Consider the following 17776-nt stretch of genomic DNA (forward strand, 5'->3'; position numbering starts at 1 on the left):
TTCTTTTTTCTTTCGTGTCAAGGGTTTTTAATGATTTTGTTTCATCAATAACCGTAGATATACGAGTCGTATGTTTTCGGGGTTGTATCGAGAGAACGAAAAGGAGGAAAACCAATGCAAAAGGAAGATACATTGACCATCCTCGGAGGCAAGAAGGACCCTTGCCAAGTGGATAAAATGCAACCCCGAGTCTTATGTGATATCAGATTAAGAGGCCCTCTTACTAAGTAATTGTGTCCATGCAGCTCACAAAATTTCAGTTCAAGCGTCTTCGAAAATCTGAAATGCTATGGATATAATCTTAATCATAACCAGTTATGAGAGAGTGAGTCGAGCATTCGATTCCATTTACGCGAGTGAAATTATTGTAGCAGAGGCTATATATGAAGTTTCCAAATGTGGTTCTGGACCATACCGCGTCTCGAATCACAACGTGCATTTCAACAGATCCAAGTCTCGCGTCGCATATAAAGCGCACTTTAATTTGCAAACACGGCTTTGAGAGCAGTTAGGACATGCTCAATATAATCACATGTTGGAACGAGAGCCTATGTCTCATGAATTCTTGCTCGTGAGCACCCTTGTGCCTTCTTGTTTTGGTAAAAAATGCTCTTCGTTCGGTAAAGGAAATAGGTACGAGTATTCAAAAGCTATCACAATTATTCTAGATTTCCTCTCTAAATGGCCATCACTGACGCTCTAGAAACAATTATTGTACGCCACCGGAAATAAATAATCTGGAAAGTTATGCACAATTTATTTGAGAATATGTATTTTGTTTATATGTTTCAACTCCCTAGCTCAAAAAAATCGATTTTGAGGTTTTGTCCAGCTTTTTTCGATTCTAGCCCACTGTGCGTCCTGGCGAATGACTAGCAGTCACTTCACAGTGACATTAAATATTGTGCCCATGTGTTTAAGTTTTGAGAGCAGTGTGTTGTTTGTGCCAGCAGACACTTAAACCCTAAATTTATGACATTTGAAAACGCCGTAAATCATAACCGAATATTCTCTTTTTACAGTTTTCTAATATTAAACAGACGGTTATAATAAGCTTTATCTGATTGAACTCGCTATCTTTGCCAATGGCGACGGGTAGTGTTTGGTCAGTGCGACTAAAATACCGACAATTTTCAGGTTTCTGGGAGCGGGGAAAAAAGGAGAGGAAGGCGGGTTGTTTAGCGTCATGAAGAGTGGTCGTAGGAGAGGGATTGAGGAATTGAAGTAAGGGAAGAAATGGTCTAAAATATTTACAAGTTTATCCCAATCAGTAGCTTTAACGTTTGATGGAGAAACCGATTTACTGGACAAGAGAATTGAAAAATGAAGCAGCCAATGATCGGAAGTGAATGAATAAGAGAGGGAATGAATTGAATGGGAAAATCCAATAACAATTATGAGAATAGTTAGTTGGGTTTAACGGAGAAAGGGTTAGGAAGATTTATTTATTTAGTTAGTTGATCCAAAAACAGTACGAGGCCAATTACAGAGGACTGGAGAAACAATTTCATAATATTAAGCAACGTAACCAACAATAACAAAAAATATTCAACAGTATTTACAAATAAATAACAAAGAATAGTCATCGGGTGATGCGAGGAATAGGGGGAAAATTACGATAGTGAAGGTGCAAGTTGGATGAGGGATGAAAAAAAGGATCAAAATTTGGAACGCAATTGGCATAGGAGTTAATGGAAGAAGGAAGTCTGAATAGAAAAAGGAACACGAAGCGGAATAAAGGAAAGAAGGTCAGAGGATCTGTATTTGCCATTAATGGTATTTAAGAAGAGTCAATTTAAGAAGGTCATTGAGGATACGACGATCAGCTAAAGTAGCAATACCAAGAGAGGATCTAATCTTATAGAGGGAGAAGTTACGAAAAGGCAAGTGGCGGTAGCGGACAATAGAAAGGAAAAAATCAATGGGCGTTCCAGGAGCTTTAATGAAGAAGGTGGGGCCGTAGACCAGATTTGGCTGCTGTATTCTAGGACCGGAGAGACACAGGAAAGGAAGAAGGTGCGTAGAGCAATTAAATGCAACACCTAACTGTGGCGATACATCATACCCACCAAAGACATAGCACGGGTGGAAATGGATTTAATGTGCTCAAGAAAGAGCAGCTTAGAGTCAAAAATAACCCCTAAATCCTTCTGAGAGGTGACCGAAGGAATATGATGTCCAGATAATCGGTAATTTATACTCAGGATAGACTTGCGTAGAGTGAATGGTAGAATGGTAGACTTGTCTGGATTAATTTTCAGACTCCAAATCTCAGACCATTGGTCTATGGCATCAAGAGCCTTCTGCAGAGCATGGCAGTCTTTATTATTAATGTAGGAATCAGGAGTTTTGCCATTTATATCAATCTTATCACTGTTCCAGTAGAAGTGCTTGGCATTCCACTCGTCGAAATAAATGAACGGAACGGAAAACAGGCGATCCTGATGGTCCGTGGTGATGAGTTTAGTTGGAATGTGATGAGCTGAAGGGACCGGCTTCGCTGATAATAATCGATATACCGAGAGCTCGAAGAGATTTGGAATTGAATGGGGAATGGGAAAGGACGCTGAATGTCAGTGTGGAGAGTAAAAAGAACGGTTGTGCCTTAAATGCATTTCTTGCAAGAGTAAAATGTCGATGTTGTCTTCGACGGCGACCTGAAAGAGTTTGTGTTAATTTATTCAGCACGCCGCTAAACTTCCAAGAAATGACGTTTGGAGTGTTTGTAGTGTAGTGTGTGTTCTTGTAGTGTGCGAATATCGCTTGGCTTGAAGGAGTTGTATTCTGGACAAAAGAAAGATATTCCGCAACAGATCGGAAAGGCCGTAAAGCACGTAAAGCAGCGATTTGCGGGCGGACAGGGGATTTTCAGGTATTTTCAGGTGGGTGGTGGGAATTCGGGATTGTGAATGAACTCCGCTAACTTTCTGCTGATTACTAATAGACTTATTTTACATGATCTCTTAGCACTCTCCCAGTTTATGGTGTGTCATTCTCTTGAGTGCTTGGGCTGTGTGTCAAGCTCACTAGCACGTTTCTGCCTAAGGCCGGGGTGTCACACTACGCATGCCACACACCCTGCTGGTGGCTTGCAGATGTATAATTTCAAAAGAGTATAATTCATTATTCCGACAATTAGCCATAGAAAAACAAATTTTACCGCAGTACTCTCTCCGTCGTAGATCCTCAGCTAATTTACGGTATGGAATCTTTCAATATCAGTCACAACATGCATAGGATGAAAAAGTTGAATTCAATTAGTTAATGTTGAAATATGCTTGGGAATCAAGGTATTTCTGGGTCCAGAGTAGAGTCGAGTGATGGGATAATGGATTTTATTTTCGGCGTCGCCAACTTTTTTCGAATATTTATATTTTATAGTCTTGAAAAATCTTTAGTTACTACTCTGTCAAAGTATCCCATTATCCGTTTCCGAATGAGGGTTATGCTATCTACTTTATACAAAAGTTTCCCTAAAAAGGTCCGTCGTGGTGTGACGTAAATTAAAAAAAAATATTCTCAGAGATATCTAAAACTTGTGCATCGTATAGATTAAGGAGATATACTTATGAGCAATTCTGTGGCAGCATTCGAGAAACATTAAGAATTATACAAGTTCGCACGGATTATTTTACGGGCCATTTCTCTTTCATTTAAAAAATAAATACATTCGTGCATCACCGGCAAAAGGTAAATAAACACTTTCCGATTGATCTAATTGTTTGAACGACCCGCTAAAAATGCATCGGATAAGATGGTATAAAACGCTTATTAGGCCATCAGAAGCGAATGTTTGAAAATGTAATAATAATCATTTAGAAATTTACGGTCCAAAATCAATATTTCCATCCGAAACGACGTCACAAAAGAAAATTTTCATTGTGTATTGTACAAGGACGGATATAAAATCGGGCGTACTCGTTTGAAACAGATGGCAATCGAAATCCGGATACACAATGTAAATCTCGACTTCACACCCATCGTTACACCTTTCTTTGTTTGCGGTGGTTTTGCTGCAAGGAGACGGTCGGACGACATAGCTCACGCACGGAGAGATTTGTTCAGCGAGTCGTAAGTTTACACCTTTTTTAGCTGTGCTCCAGATTTTGCCACGGCCGGTCACTACCATCATTTTGTACGGCACTCGAGTATTATTAGTCGTCGCGGTTTTATATAAGAGGCATGCTTGTGTCATGTACTCCTGCGAACGCACGCTGATCCCGTTGATGAAAAAGCGAAGCTCCAAGCGCTCTTGAGTGATGAGTGGCCCTCTGAGTGCAAAGTGCGCTCTCTGGGTGACTAAGTGTCGCCGCTGCCTTCCATGAATGATATGATATGGTGTGGGGACAAAGGCCGATGCGATTGAGTCGACGGCGTTTCCTCACTCCACTGCTCTCTCTATCTCTCTCGAAATATCGAATGCATCATTTTATAATATATAGGAATGGAGACGGAATGGCTGAGACAGAATCGTTTGTGGCTCGCAGCGCGTCGGACGCAGACGGACCTTGCACAACAGGCGGAGTGAGCACAAGACAGGTAAGCACTCCCACCGGGATTCGAACCCTCGCCCATCAGTGGACATGTTTGTGTTCGTCCAAAAATTGCGCCTTGACCTGTACGAGTGGGTCAACATCGCGATCGGCAAAGTGATCATTGTCATTCAAACGCACCGATGTTCAAGGAAGACTAGGGTGCATACCTGAGGGGGGGGGGGGACTGCAAGAAAAGCCAAAGGCTGCTCCCCAATGAAAGATTTCATGGAAAAATAATTGACTGATGTCCGAGAGCCACTTGTCTACTTGTGTATCAGTCGCATTGTCGCTGGGAGACAAAAAAAGAGCGCGGCCCACCTCAATCCGTCCCGAAATGAGAGAAATAAAAAGTCTAGTAGCGATAAGTTGAATGTGTCGATGAACTCCATCACCATCTATCAAATAGAGCACATTAGGTGGGAGCGAAGGCCAGCGACTGGGACGACAGCATCCGGGTTCGAATCTCGAGTGAATCCCTGCCTTGGCGACCAGTACGCCCATTGCCGGAGAATGAACCCGTGGACTAATGTGGAATTACCTTTAGCCTCCCTCAACCTTAGTGGAGTGATTGAAGGAGGCGATGGAAAAGTGTGCATCAAGAAAGATGTCACAACGGCGCTAGATAAAAGAGCGGCGGACGAAGGCCGATGGAGAGCAGAGCTCAAGTGATTCCCTTTTCTTCAATAGATCACCATTCCTTCTCAATGGATGGCCATGTCTCGACTTGCAGATGATGATGCGTTGCTTATGAATCGTAAGAAATTCAAAAATGTTCATTGCTAAATTAACTTAATTAGCGTAATGATACGGTACACGATGAAGTCAAATACGTGCGGTTAGAGAACTCGGAGCGAATGAAAGATATCGTGAGTGCGATTACTGCGTCGCGAATCTCTTTCAACCGAGGTTAATGCCCGTGGCTTGTCCTCTTTTATTTGCAGTGGTCATTTAAAATTTCCGGCGTTATTGATAGGGACATCGCCTCTCTGGAATTCACCATTGCATGCCCTCATGTGCATGCAGGAGACGCTTATTCCAACAAATTTCAATTATATATATTCAAGGCTATATTTCCCCATTGTAAAAGGAAAAAAAAATGCTCAGAACGTTAATATAACAAATATTCCTAATTACATCGTCAATGTTATATTTAATTACTATTTGAGAACTCACACTTCTTCACAAGGGAACACATAATCATGATATCGCATCCGTGCAGGCAAAGAGAATGCAAGAAATCATCACTTACTAGTATTTCTCTTCTATATTGCGAAATAAAATTGCATGATAATTTTTATTGAAAGTGAAGCGGAAAAAATATTTGGTTTTGCTACGAAAATTGTTCTTCAAATTTCCCTCGAATATCTCTCACAGCCTTGAATGCGATTAGATGCGGAGGGAGAGTGGGTGGGCCTGGTTTCGAACTCGACCTCTAACGAAATCCTCTCCCATTGTATTGAGGAGATTTCTTTCTTTGTTTTGCTGTAAGGAGACGGTCGGACGCCATAGCTCACGCACGGAGAGATTTGTTTAGCGAGTCGTAAGTTTACACCTTTTTTAGCTGTGCTCCAGATTTTGCCACGGCCGGTCACTACCATCATTTTGTACAGCACTCGAATATTATTAGTCGTCGCGGTTTTCATAAGAGGTATGCTTGTGTCATGTACTCCCGCGAACGCACGCTGATCCCGTTATATCGAGCCGAACTTTAGGCTAGTTAACAGTCTCAGGTTCATTCAAAATTAAAAAATGTTTAAAGTACATTTCTAGTGCGGTTCAAATCATCGTGCGATTCACATTCTATATAAACTGAGGCATCTAAGTCCTTCGGAATACGCGAGGAAGAAATTTTAATTAAAATATGGTCACGTTCAAAAAGATATTCCTCATTGGCTTTCGTAATCTTACCTCCCCCTCTCTCCTGGCTCTGATTCGCGGACAACACTCTGCACTCGAAGCGGACATCAAATCAATCCAAACGCGCATCACTCCTCATTATTTTTCCAAAAATCTATCACTCTTATTCCAAATCTTTTTTGCTGATATATTTATAAATTGCTAGATGTAGGTTCTTCAACTATGCGGTTTCTCTGTTTTTCTGCGTGTAGCTTGAGGGGGAAATGAAGCCGGTAATGAATACTGAAGAGTGTTCACATTTTTACCTCTTTCCTCGCATGATTTTTCTTTTCTGTACTGATTAAAATCGCAGTCAATTTACTTTCCAATGACAGACTACACAAATTACTACTAACTTTATTTTTCCTATAAAATTAAAGTAACCTTGCAGTGGAAGAGGTAAGTTAGGAAAATTATCTGCATTTCCACTGAAATTATTGGCAAGAAAAAATATTCTGGGCAACTACACCGTGACTGTCCTTCGGCACACACTTCAACCACGAATACTGAAGGGAGACTGATGATGAGCACTCGACTACGAATGAGCGAGCCAATCAAATATAAACGGCATACTTTGGGAAAACCATTTTTGCAAAATGCACGTGATAAAAGAACAAATGTGGTTGCACAAAGGGGCAGAGGACAAAGGGCGCGCGAACCGTTAGGTTTATTGCCGTCCGAACGCGGCTTCCAAGCAGAGACTCAAGTGTAACACCATCAGAAGAGGGTACATACGATAAAGACACCGCAAATAATGAGAGTTCAATTCACTCAAGATCCAGTCTCTTACAAGGACATCACGCTAAGTTCCCGGGTGCTTGTTCCCATTTGTGGTCAAAGGATGCGAGAACCGCGCGACATCATTTTGATTTGCCACGAAATAATCGGAGGGGGGCGAATTGGGGAAGCATTTTTCGAATGAGAATTAAAGTGAAAATTTTAAATTAAAAAAGAAGAACTTTGTGATTTCACATTAATATTTATTCATGACCATGGTTTCAACGTTAGACGTCATCATCAAGTGATAATGACGTCTAACGTTGAAACCATGGTCGTGAATCGTTAATTTAATTATGAATCGCTTTCACCAAGTTACGCCTCAAACAATCAATTTTATCTAGTGGACATTTTGTTTTATTATGTGGTGTGAAAAACTTTGCGTAGTAAAGAGAAAGTTTTCGTGTACACTGTGTTAAAAATAGTGTTGGCGCCGCGAGACTGGAGACTTACTCGTCTCGGAACCGAGAAGAGATTCGAGACGAGACGTTACTACTGCCACGAGACTCTCGAAAGTCTAAATATAGATTAATATCCTTAGTTAGTAATTAGTGTAGCTTTATCCTTAAAATTATTTCCTTCCTCTGAGGCGAAGTAAATTTTACATTTTTCTTAAATATTAAATTTGAAATATAATTCAACAATAACTTATCGATATATTATCTAACTATGAAATAGAATTTTTACCGGAAAAATAAATTTATGAATGCATGAGCGTGACTTTTGGAGCCAGGTATTAGTTAGCATAGCCAAGGATATAGTTAATTGTAATAGGAGTGACAATGGCTGATTACTTTTCATTGTTTCAAGTTTCCATGCTTGATGGAGATTTCTTTGTTTGTTTGCAGTGGTTTTACTCTAAGGAGACGTTCGGACGCCATAGCTCACGCACGGAGAGATTTGTTTGGAAATTTTATCCAGTAAAAACTGAGGTACTTTCTAAAGTGTTACTAATCAGAGCTCCCTTCCACAAAAAATATCTTGGATCGAACTCGCACACGTGTAAAGTGGCACTCTTTATAGTTTGCATGTTAGGAGAACATGATGGCGCCATTTCGAATTGCGCAGAGCAAATCACCTCGGCGGAAACACGAATGGTAATTGAAGCAACCTCTTCCTGCATTATAGATCTTCAGAGGTGATGTAGTGAGAATATTTAGCATAATGTCGTTGGATTGTTTTGAGGATGTTGCAATAAATACGGATAACTGCACTTTGCTTTCTATTATTTTCTTTCGTTTTCCTTTATTTTGTTAACCAAAAATCCATTTAATCAAAAAGGCCACTACTTTATCATCTGACCGGCATTTATTCATCAGCCACTCAATCTAACTCCATTCATCATATTTTCTCCAGAAACACCTGTTAGCGGCAGCTAATCTTATTTTAGCAGCATACCTACAGCCCATTGTAAAAGGGGACAGAAACCTAGAGAAAAAATATCTTTTTGTAGACTTGTGCGAAATTTGAGAGAGGAAAATTCTTTCGTCATGACCGGGATGCCTCGAATTGCAGCGGCGATCTTCAGCTTGAATGGCACTCGGCCGAAATCCAGTGATCCCGAATGACGCCTATGGAACTAAATCATAGAGCTGGCTAGTCGCCTGTTTTATTCATGGTCGTCTTTTAGCTCGCATAATTAATTAAAGGGATGACATTTTGAGGTGAAATCTCTACTGCCATTTTGCAGAAAAGTTGCTTTATAGATGCAATGCATTTGAACTCCTTTTTTTTTTAATTTTCCTCGTTATCATGATGTTATAAATCTTTGGCCTCCTTCGTAGGTCATGGCTTCCCGCCTGCTATCGCTGCAGGGACCTTGCCTCTTGCTTTATAGCCACTCGTTGATCGTCTTCGAAGTGCATCCTTCTAATATTGCTTATCAAAGATTTTTTTCGTGTCCGTATTCATCTTGCCTAAGGATAGGAAGCACGCTCAATTGAGTCCGCCGCTTTTTTGAGGAGTCAGACCTCCCCAATGATATCATTACGTCGCCATGTGATCGACTATTCGTGAGAACATATTACTTACTTTGCTATCAATTTTGTTTTCAATGACACCTCATCCAGATTCCTCACGAGATTCGTCGGCAGCTTACTCTAGAATATCAACCGTCCCTGTGCTTCCTTCGTCCGTCAATTGTTTGTCTCCTTTGTCATCTCGGTGGAGTTGTTTAGTTCTGGCGCTGTATATATTCCTTCAAGGAGATCCTCTCACATGTTTACCGCAGTTTTATTCCAATAATATTTATTTCCTGTTATTGTATGAAATATGACCCTAATTTTTCAGGGAATGTATCGAATGAAATGCCATCATCTAGCTATGTGCAGTGCATCACGTGTAATGGTTATCAAAATTCTCTGATATCTTCTCACGATTAGTCAGTAGTGACTCACAGCCAAATGTTCTCATATCATTGTGAAGATCATTGTGTTGTCTTCAAACAGGACATCAAAATAAAAATGCTTTTATAAGATGACTCGAGAACCTCTCTGTTGCATTATGGAATGCATTGGGATATGCATCGCTTGGCATTTGTGGCAATTTGGCCCTTGAGACAATGGCCAAAAAAAGCCCAAAGTGTGATTGTAGAATTGACTTGAGGAGGTAAATCTTATTACCAACTGCAGGAATACTGCAGAATCAGGCAGGCAGTAAAGGCTACTGTATCCACTGTATCCGCTGTAATATAAGGCTGGGTAAAGACTAATCAGATTCACGAAATCATTAATGAACATTTTGCTGCCTTCCTATTCGTTAAAACGATCAGGAAATATATTACAACACAAAAACTTTTATAAAAGACAAAGAAAAAAACCCACACGTCTCCAGAACACATTAGCACCCTAAGAACACACATTCTTCCAGTTTACAGGTATCAAATGTAAACTTTCAGAATAGGAAACCCATTAATTCAAATTCAACAACAAGTTTTTCTAATTTTCTGTGACGCAATTATGCTTAGCTAAGTTTTCTATCTTCCTTTTTAGGTTTTCCTTTTCAATGACACTTCATGCATATCGATAGCTAAGTTATAACAACACGTATCTGAAATTCGGCCGCTTTGAGACAGGTATCTTAAACAAAGTGTAATTACATTTTAAAAAATAAAATACAAGCAAAGAACAACTCTTTATTTGCAAATGAATGCTTCTTTTTCAGTTTTATGAACTTTTGGTTTTTAATTTCAGTGTGCAAGGAAAATAAATAAATCGTTTTTTTATCTCTCCTGAAAAGTTGCTATTTTGGAGGTACGCGTTCTTAGAACGTAGCCATGGATATAGAGGCTCCTGTAATTGGGGTCAATTTCAGTGACCTTCGTCTCAAGGGGTCACACACGGCATTAAAATGCCTTAATATTGAACTATTCATGAATTCAGTGGCGAACGGCGGTGAATTTTACATGAATTATCATGAGGTGAAGGGACCGAGAATCGAACCATGGACATCTGGGCCACTTTGCAAACCATCCAAGATCCTTATTTATTGAGGCAATCGTACAAGACTCATTGAATCTACTAGACGTGATGACCTCGCGGTCCATCCGGTATAGCAAGTACAGCTCTTGTTGTTATACTATCCGCAAGAGGATAGGACTTTTCTTTAATAGGACTTATTGTTAGTGAAAGTCATTCATTCAGCGTCGCCCGAGGCTGTGAAAAATATTTTTAACAAAATTATTATAATAAAAAAAAATAATAAATTAACTAAACTCGCTGATTTATTAATCAAATTAATTTTTTAATAAACTTATATTGCATTATAAACATTCTTTAGTCTTCTCTGTATCATTTCAACGTTTGTTTATGCCCATATACAGGATAGTTCGCCTAATTGGGGTAGCCGCTTAATTGGGGCAAAGTGCACAAGTCCTGATATGTCCAAATTAACCGGAATCTACTGTATTTCCATGGAGCCACTATTGTGCACTAGGTTTTATGAACTTTTGGTTTTTAATTTCAGTGTGCAAGTAAAAGAAATCAATCGTTTTTTTCTCTCCTGAAAATTTACTATTTTGGAGGTACGTGTAGCCATCGATATGTGCTTACGAGGTTACAAATTTTTTTATATATTCATTATTATTTCTGTTAGATTCCTTTAAATCTTAAAAGACCTCAATAAACGTTGGTTACTTCCGAAGGGACGTTTCTACCTTATGGGTCACCATCGTCACGATTTCAGTCTACAAAATGCTTTGCGCAAACTTGAAATTTCCCTTGTGAATCGCTTGTTGTAAGGCGCTAAGTTTTTCACGAACCTCGGGGACTCTAAGAAGCGAAACCCCCGAAGTTCACTGTGGTACCACACACGTCTGCGGCAATTCCCATTTTTCAGCATGAATATCAAACGTGAGTATTCTTCCCTATATTCAGCTATTTGCATCCACGTAAAATTGAGGTGGAAAATAAAGAAAACAATGCAGAAAACTAACACACGAGAATACATTTTTTAATCTAAATTAACTGCAAACATAAACATTTCCAATCGCCAGAAGCACACGATTAACGATCAGTAAATGAACATACGCTGTAATGCTTGCCCTTCTGTACGCATGGCGCCGCCCCGACAATCGCGCGGCTGGTTGAGGAAACGACTTCAATAAAAGACCCTGGGCTCCAATGGGTTGGGATTGCGAGTTTCATTGGGCCGGCCTAAAGACTATGTTCAGCTACCAATTGATCCCCTAGTGATGTGAGCATATTTACATAGTGGATGTCAAATGGGACTACTTTTTCGGTGCTATCAAAAATGGCGATAGACTTCCTCAGTATTTTTGCTACATCTGTTGCAGCAGAAAGGTTGTTCACAAGAGCAGCCCATTTTACAATAAGGAAGCATAGAAAGCGCTGCTCAGGTCACAAATCAACGAGAATTTTACTCTGGGTGAACTCGTGGGTGACGCGCAATATGCCCAGTCAAATTAAAAACTCTTGTTAATTAATCTTTTTCAAATCTGAAAATTATTAAACCTACTTTATTAAAGCGAAAATTATGTCTTGTTAATAAATTATAATCTAAACTATCACTCACATTGTTTTTGAGATTATTTTTCTTAAACCTTTTGCAAATTTCTATGCAGTAAATTTGTTTACATTCCCTTTTCAGATTTTTAAAAATTTATGTTTCTAGTTTGTTCTTGGAGTAGTTATAAAAACAATGATTCCACTAGCAGTTTGATGTAATTGGTGTCCAGATCAATTTATATTTTAAATTTATAGTAACGGCTCTCCTATTTCGAGCGTACTGATTCATCGATTAAGTACGCAAAGGAAATGGCTTTTAATGGTGATAAACTTATTTTTGGGGATGTAACTTTTGGGGAAACGAGACGAGAGTCTCGTCCGATACTCGAGACGATACCCGAGTTCGCGGCTACACTAGTTAAAATACGTGAAAAATAGGACATTTTACTTCTTTAATAAAAATAGTTTAAACTATGAATAGAATAAAATTTTTCTCTACAACGGATTCTTAAAATGTTCATTTTAGTAATGACATGCTTTTAATTTAGGCATTTTAAAGCAAAACGCAACTGCTGCAAAATTCTTAAGTCGATTTTTTCAAAAAATAGTCAGGAAAAACTTTCGAGATAATTTTGTATAAACTCCCCAGACGTCTACCACTCTAAAAAAATGACAAAGAAATAAAATTATTTTAGCAATGTGTTCGTTGATTATTCTTTAATTAGAAATATAATTGTTTTTTTCCTAAATTAAAAGTGAAAAATAAATAATTTTTGGCCAGATTTTTTCGATTTCAGCCCACTTTGCGACGCTCATCAATAAATGATTCTGAACGCTACTTCATTCGTGCCTTCATTTACGCCGGGAGGGCTGTCCAATTCGACGCTTATTCCGTGAAAACAAAGAGCATCCGTAATGAGTCGCCCTTTGCCTAAAGCTGAAATATCACTCAGCTGTTGTCCGCCTACCGAGTCTTGCTTCCTTCATGCTCTCGTCCTTAGTGCACCTACGCTTCCTGCTTATTTGTACTCCAATTTAAGTGGGACGTATACATACTATTCTGACGTGAAATAACAGAATTCCGTGAGGAGGCGACTGGCTTGTAATAGCAGCCCTTATTTCAATATAAGACGGGAGAGTGCCGATCGAAGTTGAAAACGCCCGGACCCACATCTCCATCTTTCATCTCAAGCAGTGATCAAGATGGAGGTGTTGTTGACTCACTCACTGATGGCTCCCTGTGTGTGTCAGGGGTGGGAGTCGAACCCAAGGCTGCTAGCCTACATATTCCCTCATGGCAATTAGCAGCTCAACATTTTAATGGTATTCACTTCCACTAAACATTGAATTAGAATTTTCACCATTTTTCATTGATACGGGCCACTTATTTTGACTGTATGTGATGTAATTGGCTGACAGTTGAACAGTGAACTGGAACGTATGCACTGTTTGCACAAGGGAGGAGGACCAATGAGTCTTGCACTTGAATTCGGCCTCTGCTCTGGCTGGAAGCCTCTGTTGACGCCGACGTTTCGGAAAGCGACTCGGTTCAATCACTGGCATCAATGAAGACTTCCGCCCGGTGAGCAGCCCGAGTTCATCATTCCCCGGAAAGGAAGGATATCTTCCTGAGACGCGATTTTATCCGAAATGTCCGTCAATCTAATCTTGCATTTGCATCGGCCTTGCCTGCCTGGGCGTCACACATTTGAGCACTGATAAAGAGCTGCTGTTCCATTTTCAGCTCCCATTGAGAGAACCATTCTTCCGAGAATTCATTCAGGTCATTACTCGCGCTTTCTCCGCCCACCAATCACGTCGCGACACGCGATTGTTGCACGGAGAAAGCGTCGCACAGTGGTCCGGATCGCGAAAAAGTTGGACAAAAATCAGATTTTCGTTGGATGTCTTTGAAAATTGCTCTCGTTAATGTTTTTCGGCATGCTATTTTCATTTCTGCAGTTATTTTCACGAAAAAAAAAACATTATTTTAGGCGATATTGTGGAATTTTAACTTATTAACTGGCCTATTGTAACGCTGACTGCATAGACAAACGCAAATCATGATAAAACATGAAAATAAATGATAATTAGTTATAAAGTATGAGTTAATGATCTTTGAAATTAGTCAATAAACAAAAAAGGCTAAAAGTAGGGTTGTTGGGTTCATTGACTTACTTGAAAGAGGTGCGATTTCCAGATTTCGTGAGGTTCTTCTGTAAGGACTAAAAGTAATTTTTACATAAAAGTCAAAATAGTATTTAAGTGACTCTTTTATTCTCATATAAGCATGGTTAATGCTTTATAACTTTACGAATTATGTATTATAATTATTCATCATCAGATTCTTCTCAATCCCACCCATCCCTCTCCTCTTCGCATTCGCTCGCAGAATTTTGAGACTCTTGCAAGACCAAGAGATCACGAACCTCGTGCGAAAGATCTTTAAGGCCCCGACATTTGTTCAGTCAGTTCCTAATGTGCTAATAAAAGGGTCCGATGTCAGGATCAGTCACCGGAAAATATCCTCATTCGTATGAATTCGAGATATTTTTCTCGCGTGATGCTCGCGGTATTTTCTAATATCTTTATTGCGAGATTCCTGGGCCTTCTGCTATAGTTCTCCAAAAGGAAGAAGAGCCGACTCGATGACATCTGCACCATGTATAAATACTTTGTTCTTTGTAGGTGGCATGTAAAACCATTCATTATGTCTCACAAAATTTTCCACTGTATCCAAGCAGAACTTCTTAAATTTTACTGGATCAATAAAAAATCCGCAAGACAGAGATCTCAAAATTGTTGAGAATTGAAAGATTAACTCTTCTTCTACTCCTGTAAATTAATTGACTTCAAGGAACTTCATTTTCCTAATTTTGGAGCGCGTAGTAACGTCAGTAAATTGTTTATTTGGCCTACCCCTTTTTATATCGGAAGTACCCGTTCAAAAATAAGACCGCTAGAACAATATCCCAGGGGACCCCATGTCACCACTAGGAAAATACGAACCTGAGGTGCTTGGAAGATTGCGAAATAGTTTGTCCTTCTATCATATACTTCCCAACGGGCCTTCCCCTTTTCGATGTTTTTTTTCATCTCCGCATGTATTTTGGGATCAAGCATCAATTTCATTTTATTTCGAATGCGATAGTTCACGAATACATATATATATATATATATATATATAACACATTCTGAGCCTTAGCTATGTGGAACCGCATCGCGATTTATAGAATGAAATCACACTGTCAAGCTCCACAGGTATTTCTTTATTATACCGACCGAGATTTCGATTGCAAGGGTGATTATCACGGACTTTATAGCTAAAATTTTCATAATGTCGTATGTCTACAATTTTACATCCTTATTAACGTGTCCTAAGAAGACTAAGATATTCGTAAGCATACAGAGCCCGTCGTCCTCTTCCCGTAACTAAGTGTTTGTCTTCATCATGTTGGGTACCGACTACATGCTAGTAAGTTGTTCTCCATAAGAAGACTTCCTTTTTCTTCCACCACTCACTCGTGCTATCAATTTCTCTTCATCATCCTTCCACGGCACCGCATTTCGAATCACTCCACTCTTGACTTCAATGCCGTAGTGAACATTTATGTCTCGCCACTCCAATAAAGTAACAAATTGCAGCGACTAATGAATTGTTTCTTTCCTTATATACTTGTAGTCTCAGCCTCAATGACATTCTTCCTCATGTGCAATTCGCCCTGTTGGCGAGCTCTACTCCACAAACAATTTTTTAATTTTCCAAAAATGCTTCTAAATACGTTCCGAACAGACAGGAGGCAGGAGGATTGTCATCGGTCCAAGGACAAGGTCGCATTGGACATTGGATCTCTCTCTCTCTCTCTCCCTCTCTCCGTGTTTATCAAGAGCAACTGCCTCTCTCTCTCTTGCATTATGAGTGAGCCTCGGAACCATCTTATCTCCGCTCTCTTATCCACTATTACGCAACCTTTCAACCTCCACTTCCACTTACTTGTGTCGAGAATCAAATCAAATCCGTGCCTCAGTATCGTTTTTCATTTTCTGAAGCGTCGTGCCGAGAGCCCATCTATTTCGGAATGTATCACGGGGACCGTGACTTGGTAATACAAACACACGCTCTCTTCATGCACTTCCCCGCAAGCTGGCGTGTTGGTGTTGTCAGCCGTTAACAAATGAGAACGAAATGCTCTAACGAAATTTCGCCTAGCATTTATTTAAGTCTATTTATTAAAAAGCGAATTCCCATACATATCCGTTCGGAAAAAATATCTCTTTTAATTTATCGTTTCTGTCGGACATGGATTAATAGTGGGGCTCTAATATTATATTCTCCATCTCGCTGTGAAAGCTATCTATTCTTAACAGCCCAAGCAACCTAAGCGTAGCGCGCAGCCTCCACCGGCTCCTAGCCCAATCGTTTAAAATTTGTGGAACGCTTTATGAACGCCCGGAGCATATTTCGACTATTCGCGTAGCTCTAGCGAGTGCCGTACCAGACCCGTGGGCTATAATATCTACGTAATGCCCTGCAGTGAGAGCCACTCATGGGGTGTTTGGCAGGGGGTGACCAATCGCCATTATATGTACAACTGGATACCCACGCGCACTCCAGGCGGTGATAAAAATGAACGCGCACATCACAGTTATGCGCCACCAAGCACTCACACTTATTGACTCACACTCGATGCACTTCACTAACCGTAACCGTAACTTGTCTCGCTATTGATTGTTCTGAAAAATATACGGAATAGAAGCTTGGCCCGTTGGGAGTTCGCGGTGCACGAGCACAGAGTCGATCGTGAGTCGTGCTATCAGTGTGCATACTTATGATCGGGTTGGTGTGGTGGCTAGAGTGTTGGCTTCCCACCCGCCGGGCTCGGGTTCAAATCCCGGCAGTGGCAGAGAATGTTCAGAGAGTACCCGATCCCTGCTTGAATGTTGTGTGGAGGACATTGCAAGCGCAACACTCCGTCCGTCGGATGGGACGTTTGTGGCGGAGTTGTCGCATGCGAGTGACAGGGGATGAAAACTAGCAATTTGACATCTACATAGAAGCCTCATAGGCCCACCTCTGGTGCGTTTGTTATCTACCTCTAGTATGCAAGAGGATTCCCAAATGCACACACCGCGAGGTCATGAAAATGTCACGCATACCAGAGGCGTGACTAGGAATGTGCCTTTTGGGGGTATGCGATGGCCTGGAGCAGCGACTCCTTCCCCCTCGCAAGTTCCGCTTCCGCCTAATGTTTTATAAAATGACCTGGAAATACATTTTACATCATTTTGGCACAAAAAATTGAACTTTAATCAGATGCAGTTTTTATATGTCAAAACTAGACAATAGTTTAAATTTTTTTTAATTGCTCTGAGGCTTTGAGGTGGGGGTTCTATCTATCTATGGCTATCTATCCCCTCTTTCCCCCATAGTTACGCAACTGACGCATTCTAAAAAACTATACCTCAGCATTCATGCGAAGGCAAAACTTGCTAACTACTCATGAAGGCAATCTGCTTATGAAACTTGGTAATGCTAAACATGCTGTCAGAATTACAAGGAAACTTCATAAACGTGTATTTTACACTGAACGTCAATAGGCTACA

At 40.2% G+C, this 17776-nt stretch overlaps 1 protein-coding gene across 1 annotated transcript in view; it reads left to right on the top strand.

Moving 5' to 3' along the window:
* The first annotated feature begins 4437 nt into the window (after positions 1-4437).
* Positions 4438-17776, top strand: part of LOC124167679 (retinaldehyde-binding protein 1) — a 77418-nt gene continuing 64079 nt past the window's right edge. The window contains exon 1 of the mRNA XM_046545664.1: positions 4438-4539. The gene's annotated coding sequence lies outside the window, so the exon portion shown is untranslated. The remainder of the gene's footprint in view (positions 4540-17776) is intronic.

The sequence above is a fragment of the Ischnura elegans genome, chromosome 11, assembly GCF_921293095.1.
Source record: "Ischnura elegans chromosome 11, ioIscEleg1.1, whole genome shotgun sequence".
NCBI lineage: Eukaryota > Metazoa > Arthropoda > Insecta > Odonata > Coenagrionidae > Ischnura > Ischnura elegans.